Source organism: Taeniopygia guttata, chromosome 4A, assembly GCF_048771995.1.
Source record: "Taeniopygia guttata chromosome 4A, bTaeGut7.mat, whole genome shotgun sequence".
In the NCBI taxonomy this organism is placed as follows: Eukaryota; Metazoa; Chordata; class Aves; order Passeriformes; family Estrildidae; genus Taeniopygia; species Taeniopygia guttata.
Window position 1 is genome coordinate 12,493,147 of NC_133029.1, and position 23,630 is coordinate 12,516,776.

The 23,630-nt window shown below is 38.8% G+C and overlaps 1 protein-coding gene across 3 annotated transcripts in view; it reads right to left on the minus strand.

Moving 5' to 3' along the window:
• The window catches only part of MAMLD1 (mastermind like domain containing 1), a 249,857-nt gene that overhangs the window by 153,332 nt on the left and 72,895 nt on the right, over positions 1–23,630 (minus strand). For all 3 annotated transcript variants that reach the window (XM_072929167.1, XM_072929165.1, XM_072929166.1), the window contains exon 3: positions 22,336–22,462. The gene's annotated coding sequence lies outside the window, so the exon portion shown is untranslated. The remainder of the gene's footprint in view (positions 1–22,335; positions 22,463–23,630) is intronic.

Here is a 23,630-nt window from a genome sequence, read left to right on the forward strand (position 1 = left end):
CAGCAAGACTCACAAGAAAATTTGAACTTTGAGGCAAAATTATAATTTAATTTCAGTAGTATTAGCAAACACCTTGACTCCTCCACACTGAAGGAACTGTGGCTGTGGAGTGAACTGTGAGTTTGTGTTTCTGGCAGAGGGGAGGGCAGCACTGATATTCCCTCCCAGTCTCACTGAGCAGAGCATTTACTCTGTTCCTGTTGTCAGAGCCATCTCTGTCTAGTCTCCTCCTGCTACAGACACTAAACAGCATATTTGATAAAAAGAAATATCCTTCCATATTTAAAGGACAATAGGACAATTCGCTAATTGAATAAACTGATTATTTTAAGGGCATTTACAAAACCATTCAAAAACCATTCTCACCATCAAGAAAAAAAATTTCCAATTGGTGTCGGAGCTGTCCTTAGGGATATACCACTCTAAGCCTCTCAGCATTGCGCTGCCAGTGTCTTTGTTCTTGACCTGACCTAAAAAAGTGCTCTCTTTATGAGTCACAGAGGATTTATTTTCTGCCTTAGCTTAGCCTCAGCTTCTTTTAGGTAGAAAATGACAGTTTTGCTCAGTTGTGGCAAATGACCTGCACTTTTTATGATGTAGATGATTGTCCGCAGGATCTATGCTGAAGCCACCAGTGTAATTGAATTTAGGAGCACAACTGCCTGGAAATGTTTACTAGAAACATCATTCTTGGGGATGGCAGTAGGTTTTGGAATTTCCTCCTATTTTCATAGAGATGTTTAAGCCTAAAAGTGCAATTTATCAGAAGATTTTACAAAATACTCTTTTATTGTCCACTGAAATATTTAAAGTGTGAATTAGATCTGTAGTTCACACAAGTCCCTAAGAAATGTACAGGTTTATCTTATTTGCATCAACTGAGGGTCTGGTTGTATGAAAACTCCCTCCTTTCCCCGGTTTTATACATTAATTTGTCCCTTGAATCAGCTCAGAACAAAACCCTACAGTCTATATGCTCCATTCTGTAACTTGTTAGAGATTTCTGTACATCTGCTGGGAAGCATTTTATAATCTAGGCATTAAAGCTTACTGATATGTGCTTTATGGCTTACAGAAAACTCTGAAAATATGTTTCAGGATAGTGTTTATTTGGATTTAAAATAAAACTTGTGCAGAGGGAAGTCATAAACACTACCTACTCCTACAAATTTGAATCAGTTACTTAAGACTTGTCTCTCCCAGATTACCTAAGGGGACTCTTTCCTTAAAACGATTCCTCTTTGAAGCCTGAGTCTGGGTTATAGCCCTGCTTTAAGACATGGGAGCTTGGTCAGAGGCAGCTCCTTTCAGCAGCTCAGGGGAGGGATGGCCACAGGTACACAGGGCCTGACCACAGCCCTGCAGTGACACCAGTGTCACTTCACATGAACACATTTACCCCAGGTGTGAGCACTCTGCTCCAGAGAGACAAAGTCCTTAAGCTGCTCCTAATAACAGACTGTAATTTTCCAAAGCAGAAATATAGCTCAACTTCTTGCATTGGATCAAGACAGGCTGCTGGTCCCTGAGCCAGAATTCTTCAGCTAAAGAAAGTTTCATGGGTCTGAGGCAGTTTATATCACTGGGGAGCTGGGCCTGTGTTTTTTCAGGTTTATTGAAGATTGCACTCATCCTTCCATTTGCTGAGTATTTTTATTAATATTTTTTACTTAATTCCTGCTCTGTAAATTTTAATTTCCAGATCTCAGGTCTTTGTAATCAAATCAAAACTTCATTATCTAAGTAGTATTGGTAATGCTCAAAATCTGTAACCCTAATCCCACAGTGTTGTAGTAGGTGGTTTTAATTATTTTTCCTTTAAAATTCTGATCACATTCAAGAGCTTCTAGTGCAAAAAAAAAATCCTGAAAATAAGACAAAACTATCTCAGAATAATAAAAAGCTAGAAGAATAGAAAATTGATGTATACTATTTTGAAATCCTCATGAATTTTAAGACAAATTTCAACCTGATGTGCCTGAGCAATTAATTTTGTAGGTATGCTAATTATTTACATATTTTCCCATAAATAAAAGAGTTTAGATTTCTATCAAGGTTTTACAGGGCTGTATTCTGTACACTATGTAAACAATACAGTGCTAATACTTCTTCCCTCTCTTTCAACCTTCCCATTGGTTTTACATCCTGACATTTAAAAAAAATGTAAATGTTAAAGGTTACCTACTTCTATAAGGAAGTCATTTACTCTCCCATTCAGGGTAAAGGCACACCATTACCATCTGAAATATTAAATCACTACCAATTCATACTGTGTAGGAGTTTTGTGGAGCAAATGGATTTCTCACTGATTGCCACTGTTACTTTCAAAAAAAAAGTGCATGTGATGAGTGGAGGACCAGCTTGGGGACCCTGCAGTGCAGTGAGAGGGCTGGCACGTCAGTCCTCAGGTGCACAGTTGTTGTCTGCCACACACGTCCACCAGAAGGGAGAAGATAAAGTTCAGCATGGTGAGGCTGCAGCTGTGCACATTGTCCACCCACGTTCCTGGCTAACACCCAGCTGTGGCACACCTTCCCTGTCCTTCAGGATAACTGAGAGCAGGGTGCCAGTGCTGCTGGGCAGGCTGTGGGCAGCACATGCTGCCCTCTCTAGATCCAACCCACCCTGACGGACCCATGGAGCTTCGTTCTCTGTGGGGAACTGAGCCTGGTTGTGCTGCTGCCCTTGGGTGTGCTCTGGAGCTTTGCCTAAATCCACACTTCAGCACAGGCTTGTGCATAAACAACACCGCTGATGAACAAGCTGGGACTTGAGAATCAGCTCAGAGCTACATTTAAGCAGGGCTGTGGATGACACATACTCAGCTTGAGAATTTCCTTTCACCCTGTCTGGAGCAAGGGGTGTACACAGCTGCACATGGGAGTCCAAGGGCTCCAGAACCCACTGAAGTCAACAGAGGCTTTGGATTTGAAGTTGTTTCTGTTCCATAACTGCTGGAGTTTTTGAGATATGCAAACCAGAGAAGCCCACAAGCTTCCCATAAACAGCATGAGAAAGCTACAATACTTCTCTAACCACATCTTACACATTCGGTGTATTACTGCAGGACACAGTATGTCCACTGGATGTTATCTATTTCTAAGAGTATTTTCATAGACTTCCCTGACTTAAGAAGCCTGTATGCCCAGATGCAAAGGCAAACATTGCTCGTTGTGTGTCATGTTTGCTGAACTGGGCTCTAACCAGCTGTCTGCTTCCTCTTTTGTTCTCATTTTGTTCCCTTACAAGCGTACCCAGTATCAGATGTCATCTAGTCTTTGTACATATCTGCAAAAAACACATAAAATATCTTACTTGATTACCTTTGCTTAATGTGACATATTTCAAAGCCCTACAAAGTCAGCTGTTTGTTGGATTTATCATCCCTTCAAAAAAAGTTCATCAATACCCGTGAGATGTTACTTTCATGTGGATTTGTGCATTGAGAAACTGCTGTCTGATAACTTAAGCAAAAAGTAAATCTTCCTTAGCTAACAACATCAGAAACAATTTCCAACAAAAGCTTCTAGGAAATATTCAATTCACTGTACAAAGATTCATTTTTATCTCTGTATTATACCACTGATGTGCCAAATGGGAGCAGAATTGTCTGCACTGATAGAACAAGATGCTCTCCCCTCCTGTGGTAGGCATTTGCTTTATTTTTCTTTCGTGCACTCTGGGCAGATAAAGGCCATGATATTAAACTGTTCTGCCATCCCGTCATACTTTGTTGGTTACTGCTTAAAATATAGCAGATGTAGCTTCAAAGTGATATGAGAATGCAGTCTAGTACCTAAGCACAATACACATCCCTTACTGAAGGCTATTTATTGAGGAGAAAACATTTCACACGTTTGTGTGTTATACAGAAGATGCTTTAATAAGGTTATTGTATTTGCCTGTCATATTGTACTAGCTTTGTACTGGAAAAAGTCTTATTAAAGAGAAAGACTGTCTTTTCTATGACCAGGGTCTTTGATATTTAGAGAAAGATAAAACAAAAAGAACAAACTGCTCAAGCATTTCTTTGACATTCTGACACACTATTTCCTAAGCTGATGCTCTTGAGGTAAAAGCTAAGAAAAGCAGAGAATGAAATGCTTTGCCTTTTCTACTCCCCAGCCAGTAATAAGCCCTTTCATAATCAGCAATAGTAAAAGATATTCCACTCCATCAAAACCAAACACAAGTCATCCCCCGTGGAGTCAACAAGAATTTTCAATTTTCCACCCTTTTAGTACAGGTGCTTTTTATGAGCAACTTCGAAGAAGACTACTCAGTGCTCAGCCATCTGGTCATATCCAAACCCCCAGATACTTTGTCTCAAAGGCTATTAGAGAATAGTTTTAAAGCAAATGAAAAAAAAAAAACAACCAAAAGCAAACTAGGTGCAGCATTCTTTATTGTGAACTGTACTGTGACATGCTGCTCTCTCACTAATTCAGGTACATCCCCTCCTGAATTCTAAAGTGAGTTTCATTCAAGTCCTTCATTTTTCAGGATGGTGGCCACTAAGGGAATGAAGCAGAAAAAATGTGAGGATCTTCAAGGCACCATTAGCAGCTCCATTTTTGTTCACACACATGCACATACCACACAGGAAAAGAGATTTTTACTAGGAAATACATTCTTTCTTATACTCAAAATGAAATCTTTTACAAAAAGTGTCGTAGGTGTTCCACCTTGGATTAATGTTCCATTTCCTCCAATATATTTCTGCATTCACTGTTTCTATCTGCCCCCAGTTAATTCTCTTTTCATGGTAGTCTCCTCATTTTCTCTTTTACCATCTTTCTCATTTTTAAAACATTTTTACTATTGATTTTCAACCCTAATTACAACCACAACTGTGCATTTTATTTTCTCTCACACAGCAGGTGAAATTTCATCACTGACTACATTGAACTTGTACTGATGACAAACACAATGGACCACAACTGGCAGCAGCTCATTTATCAGCTGCTGCCATCAAACCATTTGAAATAAATATAAATGCATGAGTGCAAAACAAGTGAAAAGTTCATAGAGCAGGTGGATAATAACTTCCATCCTGAGCTTCACCAGTCTTTCTGCATCTTATTTTCTGTCAGCCAAGAGAAAACACTATGGTATCTCTCATGTTTCTGACCAATCATTAGGATTTTAAAGCAGGCACCTGACAGCACCTTTTCTCATGTTTATACTTTTGTCATCTTTCACCTGTGGAGTTGGTTTTAACTTCTGCTTCAAGCTGCCCTTTCTGATGAACTTTGCTTCCAAATAATTCCTTATGTTTTTATAGCTCATTTTTGTATGTGGATTAGTTTTTTTGTGCTTGGTTTGTTGTTTGTTTGGGGTTTTTTAAATATAGAAAAGGTAACAAGAATGGCAACAATGCTGCACAAAGGTATTGAAAAACCTTTTACACAGAGAGAATTAGGATTTTTTCAGAGTGGAAGACTTATAACAATCAATGGATAAGGTGGAAGGCTATAAGACAAAGAACTCAACTATGAACAATTTTTTTCCTCACATCCCAAGAATTTGTTGGTGTACTCATGAAGTAGCAAGGTTAAAACAAAGAACAAAGAGAACAGTACAGAACTGAATTGCAGAGGTTCACTTTCACAGATTGTTGTAGGTGCAATATATAAAGAGTGACAAACTCACAGAGTAGCTCCAGTGGCTGCTCTAAGCACAATGGTTCAAATCCTACTCTACTCATGGGAAATGCAAACTGGTGTTTGCAGGTCTGTCTCTGTCTGTCCTCATTCTTACCCTTCCTTAACTATCAGGTACTAACTGCTATTCTAGAAAGAATATAAAATTAAATGGACCTTTAGTGTGGCCCAAGTATCTTCTTGAGTTGACAATAAAGCTGCAAGATAAACCTTTTGATTTGACTTTGTTTACTGGAGAGTGGGAGGAAGATGTTTTCCCACATTCAGCACTGGCCTTACACGATCCAGATCTACCCCCACTGCTGTACCTGGAGTCACTTGCACATGAATCTGCCTTGTGAATCATGCCTAAAAAGCATACACCACTTGCTTTGCACTGAAGCATACGGATAAAAAATGTCTTTGGGGGCTGTTTTTTTTTTATTTCTTTTTTTTTTTTCTTTTTCCCCCCAAGTCTATGAGTGGATGCTTCAGTTGCTTGCAGAGATCAGACACACAGCAGAAGTGTTTCCTCTCTTAATGGTCTGCTATCTTTAGAATATGACTAAGTTTCTAATTTTTTTCCCCACCCACTTGCATAGCTCAATACAGCTGAGCAATACTGTAGACATAGCAATGAAGATAAATGACATACTGAAAATATTTTTTTTACTTTAAAACTGACATAAATGACATACAAATGTCTGATCCCAAAGCCAGTATCACAGATGTATTTGCCTTGCCGGCTGAGACTGAACTTCAAGTAACTAAAAAGCATTAATTCCCTTTCTTGAAAACATTTACAATGAGATTTCATGGCAATAAACATAATGTAGCAACAAACTGCACTGTTGTCCAGAATAAACTAACCTATATATTGCACTAAATGTCTCTGTCAGTCACAGAGACATGCCTGTTCTTTTCACTAACATTCAGGTTGTTTCAAATTGTGATCCAGTCAAGCCTCATTTCAGCAGCTGTCTCTTGAAACTTCACAATACAGAAACCTTCTTCTAGACCCTCCAGTGTACAAAGAAATTAGGTTTAATCATGCCTAAGATACAATGCTTACTCTTTGAGGAGTCTTTTTCTCATACAGAAATAAGTTTAAGTCAAATGCTTGTTACTCTGGATTCAATATTTTATAAGCACTGCAAAGTACATTTACAGACATGAGGGAAAGATTCTGAAAAGCTGTAAAAGACTACATGTTATCTCAGATCAGCTCAGCAGAAATATATCCTACTGGCTTAACATGCATACACATGTGCACAGAAAAGAACAGCTTCACAAAACATACATTTTAAGGTGCTCTGCAAGTAATTGTCAATTTAATAATAAGATAGTTTAGGATACTGCATACAGTACCCTTATTTTATGATCAACATTTATCCTATATTTTGCATTGCACACTTGTAGACACATGCTTGAATTAGTGTGAGACAAATGGCATAGTTCCAGATCCACTAAACCTCGGAGACCTATATTGTCATGCACACACAGCATGCACTTTACTACTACCTAGGAAGCTGTATCTCTTCACCTCCTCCTCTTTTTCAAAAGAAGCCACTTCTGAATAAATGGGATAAATAGCCCCCAGGCAGATACTTAGAAATCACAGCTAAAACAGGCCCTGGTTTATCTGTAGGCAGCCTCAGTGAGGCGGGTGCAGGGAAAACCTGGTCTCACACAGTGCAAGGCATCTGAAGAGTGGGCAGAGCTGCCCACTGCAGTGCTCCTGCTAGGGGGAGACTCCCTCTTCCCACAGGTTTATGAGGCAAAGGTGAGAGAGACTTTCCAAACTGATCAATATCAGACAATATCTAAAACAATCACAGCCCTCAGAAATGCTCTGCAGTAACCTGGGAAGCTCCAGAAGCAGCATATTCTGCACAAACTCTGTCTTGCCAGGCTTCACTCCAGCCTGGGGATTTTTTGGGTTTGTTTTGCATTTTGCTTTTTTTCTGGTTGTTTTAGTTGTTTTGTTGTTTTTTGGGTGGTTTTTGGTTTTGTGGTGGTTTTTTTTTGGTTGTTTTTTTTTTTTTTTTAATGTGCTTATTCCACTTCTGATCTGGAGAGCAAAGTCTCCCCACAGTACAGTGATCCTCTGCAGCATCCATGTGCCTATAAACATTCTCATGACATGTATGACACAGACCTACATGATGGGACACTGCCCCTTCTGTGTCCAGCAAATGAGGCCAACTACTCCTTTATCAGGGGAAATTGTAAATTTCTGTGCTTTGCTCAGCCTAGATCCATGTAGGAACTGCTCTGGAAAAGCAATGAATCCCCTTTACCAGTGAAAGGCATGCTGCAAACATCCCCATACCAACAGCAGCCCCACTGCCCACAGAGCATCCTGTTCACTGTGCCCTCACAAAGAGGAGACAGAACATTTTCTCCAGTCATGCTAAAATCACTTTCAGACTGCAGTACATTTGACAAGAGTACTTGTGAGGAGCTTAATGGCTGATATTTAGGAGCAGCAGCATCCTTAATAAGAGCTGCAATAGTCAAATATGAAACCTTCAGGAGCTTCAAGCCACTGAATATTGCATACAGCAGAACCCTTCCTTGTACTGCTGGATCTGGGAAGGGGCAGCTGGTACTGCCAGGTACCACAGGAGAACTCTGTGCTGCAGGAAGAACTCACTGCACTCCATGTTAGGGCTACTACACCTAAGCTGACCAAAGAACCCAGCCCTGGACAAAACAAATATTGAAAAAGTGTGAAGTTTTCAAATAACATCTTTAAACCTCACTATGATGCTGACATTTACCTCATAAACATTGTGGCATGTGTTTTAATATTAAATTTGCTTGGTAAGATAGAGAAAGAGAACAAAAAAAGAGGAATGCTAAATAAAGTGATCTCTAGGAGCTGAGCACTGAATAAATCCTGTGTGTTGTCAATTAAGTGGCAGTTTTACAATTAAAGTATTTGATTTTCATAAATCTGTTGCAGCATGTCAGAGGAGACTAGGAAGAGAAAGTCTGGGGGTGGAAGTCACAGAAGGAGGCACAAAATTTTCCCCTGCAGAAGCCTAACATTCATTTTACAATTGATTCATTGAACAGAAGCATCTTGCCACAGCAGCCACCCACCTAACGATGACAAAGCACGGCGAGCACAGTGATGATGGCACAGCACAGTCAGGCAAGACACCTCATGTTAGCCATGGGTGGCTAATGCCACTACCCCAACACCCATACTCTGAGCTTTGCCCACCCTCTTGCTGGGTAAAACAAGGTACTTCAAACCTCAAGGCAAGGAATACAATAAATGAATATGCATTCAAACAGGAGGTCTGTGTTCCCTTATGGATTCCCTTAGGAATATGCTTCCTGACACACTGCAAGGTGTGTTATGCAAAGAGAAAACACTGACATTTCATATAAAATAGTCAAGCAGAACTGCATCATAAATATATAATTTCATTTTCTAAAAACACTCTAAAATGACTGACATTATTCCCAGGAATTAATCTTGATGAAATTGTTCAGCTTTCCTGTAATTTGTGAAGGATGCAAGTGGTTAGGTTTATTTAGGACAGAGATGGACGTGTCAAGCCATGGCACAGGATGAGCTGGAGGGAAACATTAATGCACTAACTCTAACCTGTTTTTATATCATGAGTCTCTCTCCTCAGTCCCCTCCCCCAAGTATGTAAATTGGCAGTAAATGACTGGCATTCACAAACGTGCCTCCAAGCAGGTTAGGGATAATTAGTAAAGCACGTAGACACCCTGTCCTAAGAGCCAATTGTGACAAATCCACAAAATAATGAATCTCTATTAATAGTTAATGATGTATGTCAAGAAGAGCCCAGACTTTGGGCTCTTCCCCTTTCAGCCTGTGTGTTATCCCCCTGTGTTTCAGCTGGTCCAGCTGAATGCCTCCCTCCCTGTGTGCTGGCCTGCTTTGAATCCCAGCCAAGATGAAGTAATTGAAAACTGCCAGTCCGAATACCTCAGAAGTCTATCGTGGAACAAGATTCAACAAGCCTCTTCTCAATTTGTAAATATGTTGGAATATAAGTAGTAAAAAGGCTCCGATGTCAAACAAGTTTAAGCATTAGCTGTGTTCCTTTATGAGTGCTACAGTGCTGCTTAATGCTTCATATATTAAACCCTATTAACACTGCAAAGTCATTTCATCCCTGTTCCTCACACTGTTTTGCTCATAGATTTTTTGACATATATTTCTTTTAATCATTCAGATCATTCAGTTACTGCAATGATGTATATGTATTGATAGTTTAAAAGTCATATTTAGAGTTCTAGGTCCTCCAAACATCATATTGGTATGATTTTGCTTGACACAAAAGAAAATTAGTTTTAGAAAGAACTTGTGTTTTGCATATTTTGTTTCTAACATGGTAAGTTACATAATTTGGGTATATACATATTTGTGACCCACTTTGGGGTTGTTGGAACATATTAAAATACCAAAGTAAAACATATACAAAACATAAACCTTTGCCATGTGAAGAGAGTAACAGTGAGAACTGAGATGACATTACAATTTTATGATGAATGTTTTTAAGTCCTCCCGGTTGTTTGCAACTTACTGGCTCTTGATGCCCAACCATTACTGACAGGCCATGTGCTGTTAATTGGACTGAAAAAATGACTTGCTCCAAAATTCATCACTCTTAATAGCTTAGCCTCTTTGTTGTCTTCACAATTAATTTCCTTACTACCAGAAAAGCTAAAAGAGTTAACTCTACACACAGTGGGTCATCAAATTTGAACCAAAAAATTTTAACCCAAACTTCTAGCATGTGTTGATCCAGATCAGTGTCAGCTTATGTCCCTCCCTAATTATTTAGAAGAACAGCTGGTAGATTATTTATAATACTTGATTCCTTGTGGCATATGTAGGAATCATGGGTTTTAATTTGATCTCACAGAAAAGGCAGGGTTTTAAAAGAGAATTCAGGTGATTTACTATAATCAGTGGAAGAGCAGTGCAGCCAGCAGTGATAAAGAAGAACTTTCAAATTATCTGATTTTAACATGACAGGGTCCCTCTGAGAAGCTTTTACACCTTCTGTTTAAAAAGAATAAGGAGCCTGTAAAACCTAAGCAAATGTTTCTGACTACAGCCCCTACCTTTGTGAGACAAGGTTAGTGAATCCCCATCCTTTATTTGCCTTTCTTTGTTGTCTCTTCAGAGACACATCACTGCAAGTCATCGAACCCTACAGAACCATCAGAGGTAAAGGGCAGCTGAGGGTTTGAAAAGTGCCAGAGCATTAATTAGCTCAGAATTCCTCAATCTCTACTGATACAATGAAAGTTTCTCAATCACAGGATAATGTGGAAAACCTAATAGCAGCTTTATAGTTAAAGCACAGGAGTGGGAGGCAAGAAGTGCAGGTTCTATTCTTACTGCCAGCACTGTGTGCAACCTTCAACAAACCATCCGTTTTCATTGCTCATTTTCTCTGTATGCAAAGTGGGAATAATTGTGCTCACAGGACTCTTCTTAAGCTAACTTCACCTCCATCTGAGAAGCACTTTGGGATCTTCAGGTTAGAGAAACCACTGAACTGTAAAATATAATTTAAAATATGTATTCTACTGGATGTGCTTAAAATAAGTATTCCCTGTGCCAGTGTAAAGAGGAATTTTGAGTGTGGGATACCAAGTCTAGATAATTTAACTGTTACCTTGAAATGTAAAAACGTTGTTTGCAAAGGATTTTTCAATTCAGCAGATGACTGTAAAGCAGCACTTCAAACAGCTTTGCCCAGAATATCTATTATTAGTAAACAACTGTGCCTTACAGGATTATTTGCAAGACTCTGCATTAGGTACACTTGAGGTAGGCTTCTGAAAATAGAGCTTCAAATGTGTTAAAAGATAATATGTGTGTACATGGATAAACTTCTATGTTTTCTACAAACTTGCATTTCTGTTCTAACAGAAACAAAACTAATTTAAAAAATTACATTCAATATCTGACACACTTTATGCTCAGTAAAGGTGCCACACTGCAGAAGAACCAAGCATGGAGCTGGCCTGGCTTTGGCTGTTTCCTGTTTAGTCAGAAATAGCTGTTGGAGCTGTGTTTATGCCTCACATCACATCAGCAAACAGCAATCATCCCTAAACACATCTGCCCAGTGGGTCCTGGATGTAAACACTGAAAAGTTCTGTTCTGTGTGACCAGTTTCAGGAACTTTTATGTAGGAAAGAGTAGGAGAACAGTTACTGTGTGAGGACTCCTGGTAGGACTGGTGACCCTCTTCAGACTTTTCCTTTCAAACAGATGCACAGATTTGTCTACTAAAATCATGTTGCTTTGTCTTCATTCATTAAAGTGCACTAGAGCTTTAGTGCCCATCTCAGCATTTTTTCCTAGGGCCTTTCTACCCACACAAATGGTAAACATTTAGTAAATATTTGTTGAAGACTTCAAACATAATCTACTTTGAGAATTCGGATTGTTAGCTAAATTAAAAAGGTATAGTCTGCATGCAATCATCAGTCTGACTCCAAGTAAACTGGGGCTCAAAGCATGTCAAAGTCATAAATTCTTACGCTCAGACAAAGTCTTAGTCATTAACAAGAGCACAATAACTGGAAAAAAACAGTATTATATAAATTTGAATTCCAAAATTGAGAGTGCTGCAATATTAATTCATCTCCATCAATTGGCAGAAAAAATAACAATCTTCACTTGCAGCAGCATCCTCCTTATCTCATGACTTTTATTAGAGAACTCTCCTGAAGATTTTTCTCTACTGATACTCTACTCAAAGGGAGACTGAACCATGCCAGGGAGTACAACAGGAAAGATATGGCAGCCCTGTTTTGATGAACTAAAAGCTCTGCCTCACAGTTTATTGTTACTACTTTTGCAGCAATGTGATTGTCTGTTACTAGTGCTTGGCACCAAAGGACATCTACTGCCACCAAAATTGCTAGTAATAGACAGAGACCCAAATCTACTATGTCAAGGTAAATGTAAGTTGTAAGCAAAGGAAGACAAGTTACATTCTTTATCCAAAACTACACTTTCCAAGTCTTGTTATATAAAAGCTCTCACACTGCATTTCCACCTGAAATTTCCAGTGTGTTTTAGGATTCCCCTTATTTCTTTTCTTTTTAAGTCAAGGGAGAGACAAATCACCACACAGGACAGACTTGCAGCACTGTCTGCAGTGTCAATAGGTATGGTGTCCCATGCTAAGGGCTTTCTCAATTTTTGCAGTGGAAAAGTTTCAAAGGCCTCTGCCAGCAAACATTTAAGAAAGCAGCTGAATATTTGCCTTTGCAAAAGAAAAATAACAAAATAACAAAATTATCCAAAGACAGGGTAACAGCTATGCCTTTACTTTACACATAAACTGACCATGCAGGGACAGCTACCAGCTTTCTCCTGTTAGAAACCTCTAGAATAAGCTGTTATTTTCAGCCCAAGAATAGGACACAATTTCCAAGGCTACTTATCTTCTGCAAGTTAGGAAGATATACTCAGCTCTTCCCAGCACCCCAGAAATCCCTGGTTGTGGAGCCTTTCTCTGCCTTCTCTTCTGCAAAAGCTCCCAGTCCATAACCCCGTCACCCTTCCAGGCAGGCAGCCTGCTCAGCCTGCCAGCTGGGAATAGACCACAGCTGATTCCCAGCACCTCTGCCTTTTTACAGCCTTGGCCAGCTGCTCTTTCAGGGCTTTAAAGACCAGGAAACTGCCATCCTGCTCACCATATAAAAAGAGGATATGCCCTCACTGTAGGGGAATTACCAGCTTTGCTGTGCTTGGCAGAGCACACAACCCAAACCCCTGTAAAACATTTGCTTTACACAGAAGCAAGCTGAGAATAGAGAGGTGGAAACTGTCAGATATGCCTGAATCAGGCACACAGCATTACCTTTATGCAATGTGACTTTGTCTCATACTGAAATAGGGCACAGCTGAATTTGTAAATAGCCGAGTATTCACTCCTCTGTCCTTGTGTAAATTAAACAGGGACCTTTTGATCAACAATTCTGGTGTCCTCTGCAATCTCTTCTGGAGCCTCCACGTGGAGCCACCTTGTGAGGTGACTGAGATCTTCCAACTCCCAAGCCACAAAACATGCCAGAGATGAAGGCAGCTTACAGCCAGTGGTGAGATATGGTAACATGGAAATATGGAAGCACCTACAGGAAAGATTTAGATACTTCTATGACAATTCTATGCATGATTTGGTGGCGATTTAAAAATTAAACTACATGGTAAAGTTTATTGGCTTTATTATCTTATAGAAAGCTTTCCTTTGAAGAGGAATATTACATTAGTCATTTTGGGTTCAACTGTAACAGAATCTAATCTGGGAATCTGCAGTCCTGACTATTACCTGCTTTTATGATCTTGTGGATGTTGAATTGAGCATTAATAAAAAAGTGTTACCGTATAAATATGTATGTATTTCCTGGAAAATGGATACAGTCACCAGTTCTATTTGTGTTATCACCCATGAGCCAGCCATGTTCAAGGTCCCACTTGTACTTACACAGCAGAACTTATATGTCTCTAGCAGCTCCTCAATGAGAGTGGTATTGTTGAGAAAAATGTAGCCCAAGCTTCCCTACTAAATGTCATTTATTTTATTTTTATTTGATTTTCCAACGTCCCTCATGTCCTTGTTTTGCCACCTGCTCTATCTCATTCAGCATATAATTTATAAAACTCTGTAAGAAGGATGGAGACAATCTTCCTGTTACTGTTCTGTACAACATGAAGACAAAGTGATCCTGGTTATAGGAACGCAGCCATAGTATGGTTTCAAAACTAGATCTGGAAAAAAATCTGAGTGATTTGGTAACATTGAGATTTCTAGGTAGTTTAAAATGTGTCCATTTGTTTTTGCAGTGCAAATAGCCACCACCAAGAACAAATGTTTCCTTGAAGTTAACAAATAAGGGGATCAGAAAGCTGCTGCTCCTGTTTAAGCCACTTGGGATTTTGTCACTGGTACAAGAGGGCTGAGATTTCATGCTGGCATCTAAATGTGAATGACCAACCCCATGCCAGAGGGGAAGCCACGCATCCTTTTCTGTTTTGGTAGGCTCAACTGCAAAAATAGGTAAAAGCAAGACCATGCAAAAGTCACTCCGCCTCAAAGGTGAGATTTTCTGAGGAAAAAAATGGTCCTGACTCTCCATTAGCCGTAATGTGTCATGACTGATTTTGGTGCAGATGCAAAAGAGGGCAAAGAAATGGATCTAACACATTTTTCAAAAAAATAGGACTTCCAGGCTTCCACTCAGATATTGTGAGATGCCAAGTTTCTGCTGACCATGCTTAATAAGCATCTTCTCCTTGAATTTGTCTGTGCCAAACCATGAACACTTTAAGTAGTTCTAAACTTTATCTTAATAGTTATTTTTCTTTTTCTCATTCATACTCTGACTTATGTATGATTTATAATGCTTCTATGGGAAAGTTTCACATGCAAGTAAGCTTTCCCTTGTGAGAGTTTCTACATTACCATTTGGAGGCATCTTTTTACTTTTACTATAGTAATATTTCCTACATTGATTTTAAACTTCATCATTACTGGAAATTGTCTAGATAATAACTTTAAAGATGTTAAAGAGCTGCTGGTATTTCATGCAAAAGCCTGACAAACATTCCATTAAAAATTGTGCTGGTGATAATTCATACAAAGGCACACTTTTCTAATCCCCTTCTTTTACTGCAGCTTTGGCCACCTGAAGTTACACACTTAATTTCTAAATACATGATTGGCCTCCCCTTGTTTGTATTTTCCCCAGAGGAAGATGCTGAGTCAGACAGAGATAAAGAAACTTCTAACACAATTAGTCATTCATGATGTTCAACCCAAGATAAAGAGGGCTGGGTTGCAAATGCCTTTGAAGCTGTCTTTTTATCAGAATCCTGTAAAAACCTCATATTGAGACTTCACACAAATGGAAAAGAAATAACAGTTTTACTGGTACCAATGCAAGATCATCAGCCCCAGCTCATGTTACGCAATGAGCAAAAATGAGATGGCAACAATGAAGAGAATAATTTTCACTCCACTGAAGACCTTCTTTTCAGACATTTTCTATTTGTAGTTAGCCTTATTATTATTTGTTTTCAGTCACTATTCACACACTGGGCATAAAGCATTCAACTTTTTATCTCTCTATATTTTTACCTATCTATTACTTTCACAGGTATAACAAATTAGCTGCATTTTGATTCAGTTTTTTCGCTAGCATGTTGAATTTAAACAGATAGTATTCAGATTACATGGATTAATTAGATGTTTTATTAAAAAAAAAAAAACAGGAAAATGAGTTGCAGAGTATAATATAAAACACAGAAGGCTTTGACTTTCTGCCTGGAAGCTGTTTAAAAAAATAATAATAATTAAGAAGGAAATGAAGAGCACACTGTATTCTGTGCATAAATAAGAGATGTTAAAGGCAAATATTTGCTTTTAGATTATGATGAGCTCAGATTTACACCAAAAAATGGACTTGAGATGTTAATTTAGCTAAATATGAGCTCTAATCAGTCATTCCTCTTGCATCATCTTCCATGGCTATGCATAATTATAGTAGAGGTGCTCATACTGTAACACAACCTTTCACTGTAAGCTACAGCCTGAGGATGTTTTCTCCCCTTATCCTTGAATCCCCTTTGCACAGCCCTAAACCCCATCACACATTTAGAAGGAACAGTTCAAAAACTAGATGGAGTATAATAAATTAATCTGGACTTAGTGGGTGGATAAAAGGTCCAGCAGGGGTTTGTTACAGACCCTGGGGACAAGAAGAGAGAGGAAAATGGAATACTGCACAATGACATTAGTAAGGCAAACAGAGATAATACTCTGTGTGCATGTGTCTGTGTGTGTCTGCAGAGTGCTGGGGGAAGGGTGGCATCAGTATTCTCAGCCTTGATTCATCCTAATGTAATAAGGATTGAATACTGCCAGCCTGCTTCCAGAGAGCCAGGGAAGGAGTGTTTCTACATCCACCCTGAAATTATCACACACCACCAAATCACAGACACAGGAACTCTACAATAAAAAGCAAACAGCGTTAGCAAGCCTCCGTTCTGAGCACTCCTGGGAATTGGAAACCTTTGTTCTCTGACCACATCTACACAGAGGGAAAGTGTGCACAGCCTGCATCAACTTATTATGCTACAACTTTTTAATTTAATAATGAATTCTTGTGCTTTTGAACAACAGGTAAACACAAGTGTTAGATACCATAAACCAGGTTTGTCCTGTTACATACTCTTACATATAGTACGAGTGCCACATCAGTGTTTAGAGCCAAGGTGGCAGCTGCACTGTGTTGGCTGGTGCTGCCACCTTTACAAGGAAAGATTAAACAATAAAAATGCTTCTGTCCTATCCATAAATTGTGAAATGGTCTCTCATTTTCACACAGACCTGGCCTTCCTACATGCTATGAACCGTCTTCAGGAAGAACATCAAGGTAGAAGTGGATAATTTCATAAAGGAAACATTTCAGAATGCAGAGAAGCACACAGCAAAACAGAGTGCAAGGAAAGAAAGAGGGGGCTCAAATGGATTGAGCATTTCATTGTCAGAAGCCTACAAACCGACAGGTTTGGAAAAGTAATTTCTGATGATCCATTTCAAATTTCTACCTAAAATACAAAAGGTATGAAAGAAATATTCCTTGAATATATATTCACCACAACTCAACATGCAATATGCACTTTGAAATTGAAATGAAACAAACCTAATGTAATTGTAAAACATGCCTAAATAGCAGCTGCTCTTCATTCCCTTTTCAACACCTACTATAAGCAAAGGCTTGCCATAGCTCATGCAACTTGGGTCATTACACATTATATCAAAGACTATAGATGCCAGTGCTTCCCATTTTACCTTTAAGAATTCTGGATGACCTCTTTAGGCATTACACAAGGAGAGGGAGATGGATATTGTACCTTCTGCTCTACAAGTATCTGAGATAACAAGCTGAAGTGCCTTCTACCTCTGCTTGCACTGAGCAGATCCTCCTCTCAGCTCTCCTGGAGCTGTTGAGGAAAAGCAGGGACATGAAGGAGGTCCTCCTGCACATCACTCATACTCTCCCCATATCTATTCTTTTCTAGAACAATTCTCCCAACACAGCAGACCTATGCTTTTTGAAGAGGAGTTTCCAATTTTTAACCTAGCTGTAGTTTAAAAACATATTTTTTTTCTACATTCTCTCAAATACTGCATCTGCAATGGAATCTTTAGAGTGCAAGAATTATGTGTGGTTACTGGCTTAATCTCTGATGGATTCCTAATGGTCTGTTTTTATCTCATGATCTCAGAACAATTTAGAATGTTGCACAAGAATCAACAGCTCTGATGCAAAGAAATGGTAGCAATGCAGTTTTACAAGTTAAAAATCTGGATATGATGCTGGACTTGCAACATTTGACTGGCTGAAGATTCTGAAAGGAAACAGCTGAAGTAAAGGATATTACCCAGAAGACCTAGAAGTTAAAATAAGCCCAAGGTTATCAGGTCTTCAGCAACATCTTACATATAATAAAAAATATGAAGATATGTAATTATCTGTAATTAACTGGACCGTGGAGAACATTTCCAGAACATGCAGAGAGTTAATTTTGAAGTCATACCAACTTTCATTTGCTGGGGCTGCATCTGTCTGTTGCCTGAACATACTCAATGCTGAGTATCTCTATTCCTGCATAACTCTTATTCACAAAACAAAAAAAGAACACAAACAATGTTCTTCCTTTAATATGTTTGTATGTTTTAGATAAAGCTATTCTGATAGTTTAAGACTATTTGTTCAGATTGCACGAGCTATTCAGTGCCAGAGTTATTTAAATCCTGGGAAGAGGTACTACAATAGAAAGAAATGATGTATGAATAGTACATAAATGATGATAATGGAAGGGCTGATTTAATAAATAGAAACTTTCAGCTGAAAGCATGAATGAGAAGGCCTTGGATCTCCAGCTCCACTGATGTGGAACATGGGGTCACAAAAAACTGAGGGCAAATGCTGCACATTGCCCTGTCCATTTTTATCCCATGCTCTGAAAACTGGACACTGTTGGATAAGCTACTGGGGCTGCCACCTTGCAGATGATATTTGAAACTGACAATCTAATCATCTGCAGCACTTTTTGTAAAGAATAAGGAATTAGCTGTAGTGAACTGGCCTCATTTCAGCCTGCATAATTACACCCTGCACACCTATGAGTCCTTTCCCTTTTCTTAGGGGAAAAAAAGAACATGTTCTTCCCTTGCTGTAAGCCTTTTGCCTAGGAAATCTCAGCTATAGCTGTAATCATCTTGTGCTTAAGTTGATATCAAACTGTTAAATTTGCAATGTACTTTGAGATGATTTATTCTAAATCTTAAGATTATTATTGCAGACATCTCAAAGGACTACATATTCCACCCTGCATGTTCCAATAATGAGGCATGAAAGAGTAAACTGAGAGTTTGGTTTCTGATTCCTCCTCCTTTTTTGCCCTGCCCATTTATATGCTTTGAAAACTGAAGTCATAACACTGTCGGAACTTTTTTTAGTGGTTTAATAAACAAGACATGCTTGCACTTGCTTTGCATTTTAATAGCAATGCAGTGGCAATACGACACTTCCACAAATACAATGCATGCAATTACATAGGGTTTTAAAGGCTAATTTTTTGTCAGGCATATATATACACACATATTTTAAAATTCTTTTGTTCAAAACCTAAAAATCCTCTCTCATTTTTCACTTTCTCATTATGGGTACCTGACTGCCTTTCAGGTGGGATTTGAAGGGCACACACCACTTGGAGCTCTTAAGAGCCAGATCTTTGTGACTGTATCACTATCGTTAGCTTCAGTGAAAACTTTTCCATTCAGAAACAGAAGAGTACCTATGGAAGTGGTCACGTGGTTGATCTGGAAGTTTTTAATCTTTCTTTTTCTTCCTTGAGGACAGTTCCAACACAAGGAATCTGCTCCCTAATCTGCATATATAAATATACAGTTCTACTTGACTGTATTTGTATGTTTCCTCTTCTGCCTTCTCTTAACTACTTCAGTGCTCTCCTGTATTTCAGTATACACAGCAAAATGTAGCTTGTGTGTGTCCAGGGTGTGCTGCTGCCCTGGTGTGCTGTGTTTCAGTGTGGTGTGTCTGGTGCCTGTGACCAGCAGACAGATATGACAGAACACTCAGGAGTGACACCGAGAGCATCAGTGCTAAGAGCAACAATGGCCAAGCATTGCTAACATAAGTTTGGTTCTAGATTTTAAAGTCCCAAAGTATTGCAATGGCCTGTCAAGGGTTTTGGTTTGACCCATTTTAAATATCTTGTGTCTATTATGCAAGTAGACCTTCATTAACCTGCCCCGAAGTTCTTAAAAATTAAATTAAATCTCACTAGAAAAGATTCAAGTCGTAAAGTGGTAGTTTTAATTCTAAGGGATACAACTTATACTGTGTTATGCTTCTGATTTTAGACCATCACCTCTCTCTCTCTCTCTTTTGCCAGGCTCAGGGTGCCATTTCACTCATTTTCATTGACAGGTAAATTGGATGACCAGGAATGAAATTAATTCCATAGTCTGGCTCAACGTGCATTAAATAAACAAAAGGACTCATATTAACTTTAGTAGAATACCTACAATGTTTAGCAGAGCACTACAGTTAAGACAAAATATGCATATAGTTTTAAAGAAAAAGATTTAATATTCCATGCTATACTGACAATATTTAATCTATGTTTATGCTAAGCAGAATAACTTTCTTTATGTTTCAGATGTCCATATTCATAAATTTACAGTATAATATTGTATTTTGCTTTTGCATTAGGTTCAGCTAGACTTTTATCCTGACAAACATTTTCAAAGATTTTTTACTTACTAACTCAAGAGAATACAATCAGAATTTTTATGCTACATACCTTCACTGGTCTAGGAATTATAGGCTTGAGCAACTTACATTTTATAATAAGCTGCCAATGAGATGAGGTAAAACAGTCACTCCAGAAAAGGATCTAATTCAGTGTACTTACTGTGTGCTAGCATTAGTTAGTGATTAGGTTATTAAATCCTCTCTAATTATTATTTGAAGCTTTTCATAAATAGCTTTTTGCAAAATGGATCTTATCTAAAAATTTAATTTATTGGATGTTTACAGGCTTAAAAAAAAGTGATTTTATGATATAAACCCAGAATTACTTCCTTTTTAAATAAACCAAACTGATGCTGTAATTGAGATGAGCATGCTATTTTTTTCACACAATAATCTGATATGGGACTTTCTTCTCTCAAGAGACTTGCTTGATCTGCTCTTTATAGACATTCAGTCTCTGTAAATATGCTTTTGGTTTCTTTATCAGTAATAGTATTAGACCTGAATGCTTCAGTATACAGTGTAATGGGATATTAAAGGGCTTTCTGTATATGTTTCAGACAAGCTAGTCTAATAGAAAGCTAGTCTAATAGATAGAAAATCACATTGCTTTCTTTCCCTTTTTTTTTTCCTCTCTGTCATTGTTTGCCTTTTCTTCCTGCTTGTACTTTGCTACTGAACCATCTGACTATCTGTGTTGCCATGGGAAGGACTGCAATGCCATAAATTCAGAGAAGATAAGTTCCTGTGTTCATTTTTTTCCCATTTTATTCTTAAACAATCATTAGCACAGGTTAGCTGCTTTCATAAGGGTATTCTGGCACTAGGGGAGGATTGTAAAATATTCATTTCTGGAAAAGATACAGCAAAAACATTCCACTTGTTTCACAGAAAGGCACCAACCTACAAAGGCAAAATTCCATGCTTCCCAACTTGTAGATACCTGACTGTTTGAGAAGTGAGCCAAATTATGGGCAGCCATCCATCTAGTCTTATGGTAGCTAATATGAATTCCAGAAATCTTACAAAATTGAGTTAAAAACATGTTGAATAAAAAAAAAAAGTGCTGGATGCCTCAGAGGATTTGTGATGTAATTCAGGGGCTTTCATTTTCAAATCACCAGTTAAACACCCCACAGGCTGAAATTTGCCACTTTCTAAAATCTTTGAAGTGTGGCCTATCCAGAGGGAGCCCAGTGGCCTCAGCTCAGTTGCCAGTGCCAGCTCTCCCCACTAGTCAGAGTCCCTTGTGCAGGCAGGCTCCCACTCAGTGGGCTCGAAAGGGAAAGGTCAGAACACCTTCCAAAAGCAGATCCTCCAGGTACCACTGTAAATAACAGACCTGGCTTTGTTCAACAGAAAACTCTTTGAGACAGAAACTAAATGTCTTTGGACAATGGGTTCCTCAAGTCAAATCTACTGAAGTAAAAGGGAATGTACCACCTGGGCATGGCAGAGGCAGAATCACACACTGTAATGGGATACAGCTTCCTCATGTACAGCCAGACCAAGTGCCAGAGTAAGGTCCTAAATGCTGAACACTGCAAGAGCCACTCAGCATCACCAGGCCATATCTCCACATCACCTGCTTTTCCCATCCCGGATCAAGCCTGGGGGCTCACACTTATTCCCTCTGGCTAAGTTCCAAAGCTCCGAACAGGCACAATGAAGACCCTCACTGGTACTTGGCAATGAACACAACCTGGCCCTGTTTCTGTCACTGTATTAATCATCAGTGCTGACATGAGGAACAGCTCATTTTGACCAGTAAACAACAGAAATGTGATTCAGAAGATACCGGGAGAGCCGAGCACAGACTCACCGTCCTGTCCGCAGCCACATGCTAATCTCCCGTTTGGCTGATGCTGTGTGCTGAGCTGCTCTGTTCAATATTTAGCACGTTGATTGGCTTGTTATTCACTTCTGCCTCTGCTGGAAGCCAGACTAACCTGTGGGGGAAGTGTGGAAAACAATTACAGTATATTGAAATGGTCATACAAGTGCAGTACACTGCAACACTTTACATAATTTATTAGGTGTTACTACACGCACTGGCACTCACATGACAGAGATCTTAACAAGACCAACAAATATGACAACATCTGCATTCCTGTAGGAACATTTGAGATGAAAATTTAACATTAAACCAAAGCTGCACTTGCTGCAGTGCAAACACTGCAATCAAGTGGTCTGCCTTGACTTGCGATGTATTATGTTAACATGGTATGGTTGCCAGCGAAAAACAGAAATGTTCATTACAGCAGCAATTAATTGCTTGCTATTTTTGAAAATTAACAGTTAATATATTTTTCCAAACCAATCCAATTCAGTGGCACTCTGAATTTTCATGCATCATTTCTTTATTTTTGTCCCTATTGTGCACACAAGGTCAATTAACTGGCAAATATAATTATTTTATAAACATAGCAAGGAGCAGCTATTATAAATAACAACTGATTTGCATATTTCCTTGTTTCTGAATAAAGCAGTGATGTTACAGGTCTGAAAATCTTTGCAACTCTAATATATCGAGATACTGTTTTTCAGTAAATCTTCTGTTTCTGTAGGTATTCTAGTCAATGTGCTATTTCTTAGATTAAAATCAGCAAGTAGAAGCTGGGTTGCAGATTTCAGAACTTGTCTCATTTGCATCTTCAAAATGGAATGGAACTGAAAGCTTTCAAGCTTTATTGTTCAACGCCACAATTCTGTTGCTCTTTGTAAATGAAACGGAAAAGAGACGTATGTGAATATATCACACATTTCAGGGTAAATGAGATTTTCAAATTGTAAATGAGTATCATTGTTTGTAGTTACCTTCACAGCATCTCTGAAGTTGAAGCTGTGAGCTGAATTCTGACTGAATTTTATGAAAGATTTGGGAAAACATGACTCACAAGATTTTAATACTGGCAGACAAAGACCCCTTTCTGACTCTATTTTTGTTTTCCAGGGTCCCTTTAAATAAAGAAGATATTCAAGACTGAAGGACAATGGAGAACAGCTGCAAGGATTATTTCTTTTAAAAGGAGAAATCAAAGGGCAGCACTCCTCATGTGCACTATATATGTGGCAATCTGGCTGAATATCGAAGGACTGCCTTGTACTCAAACGCTG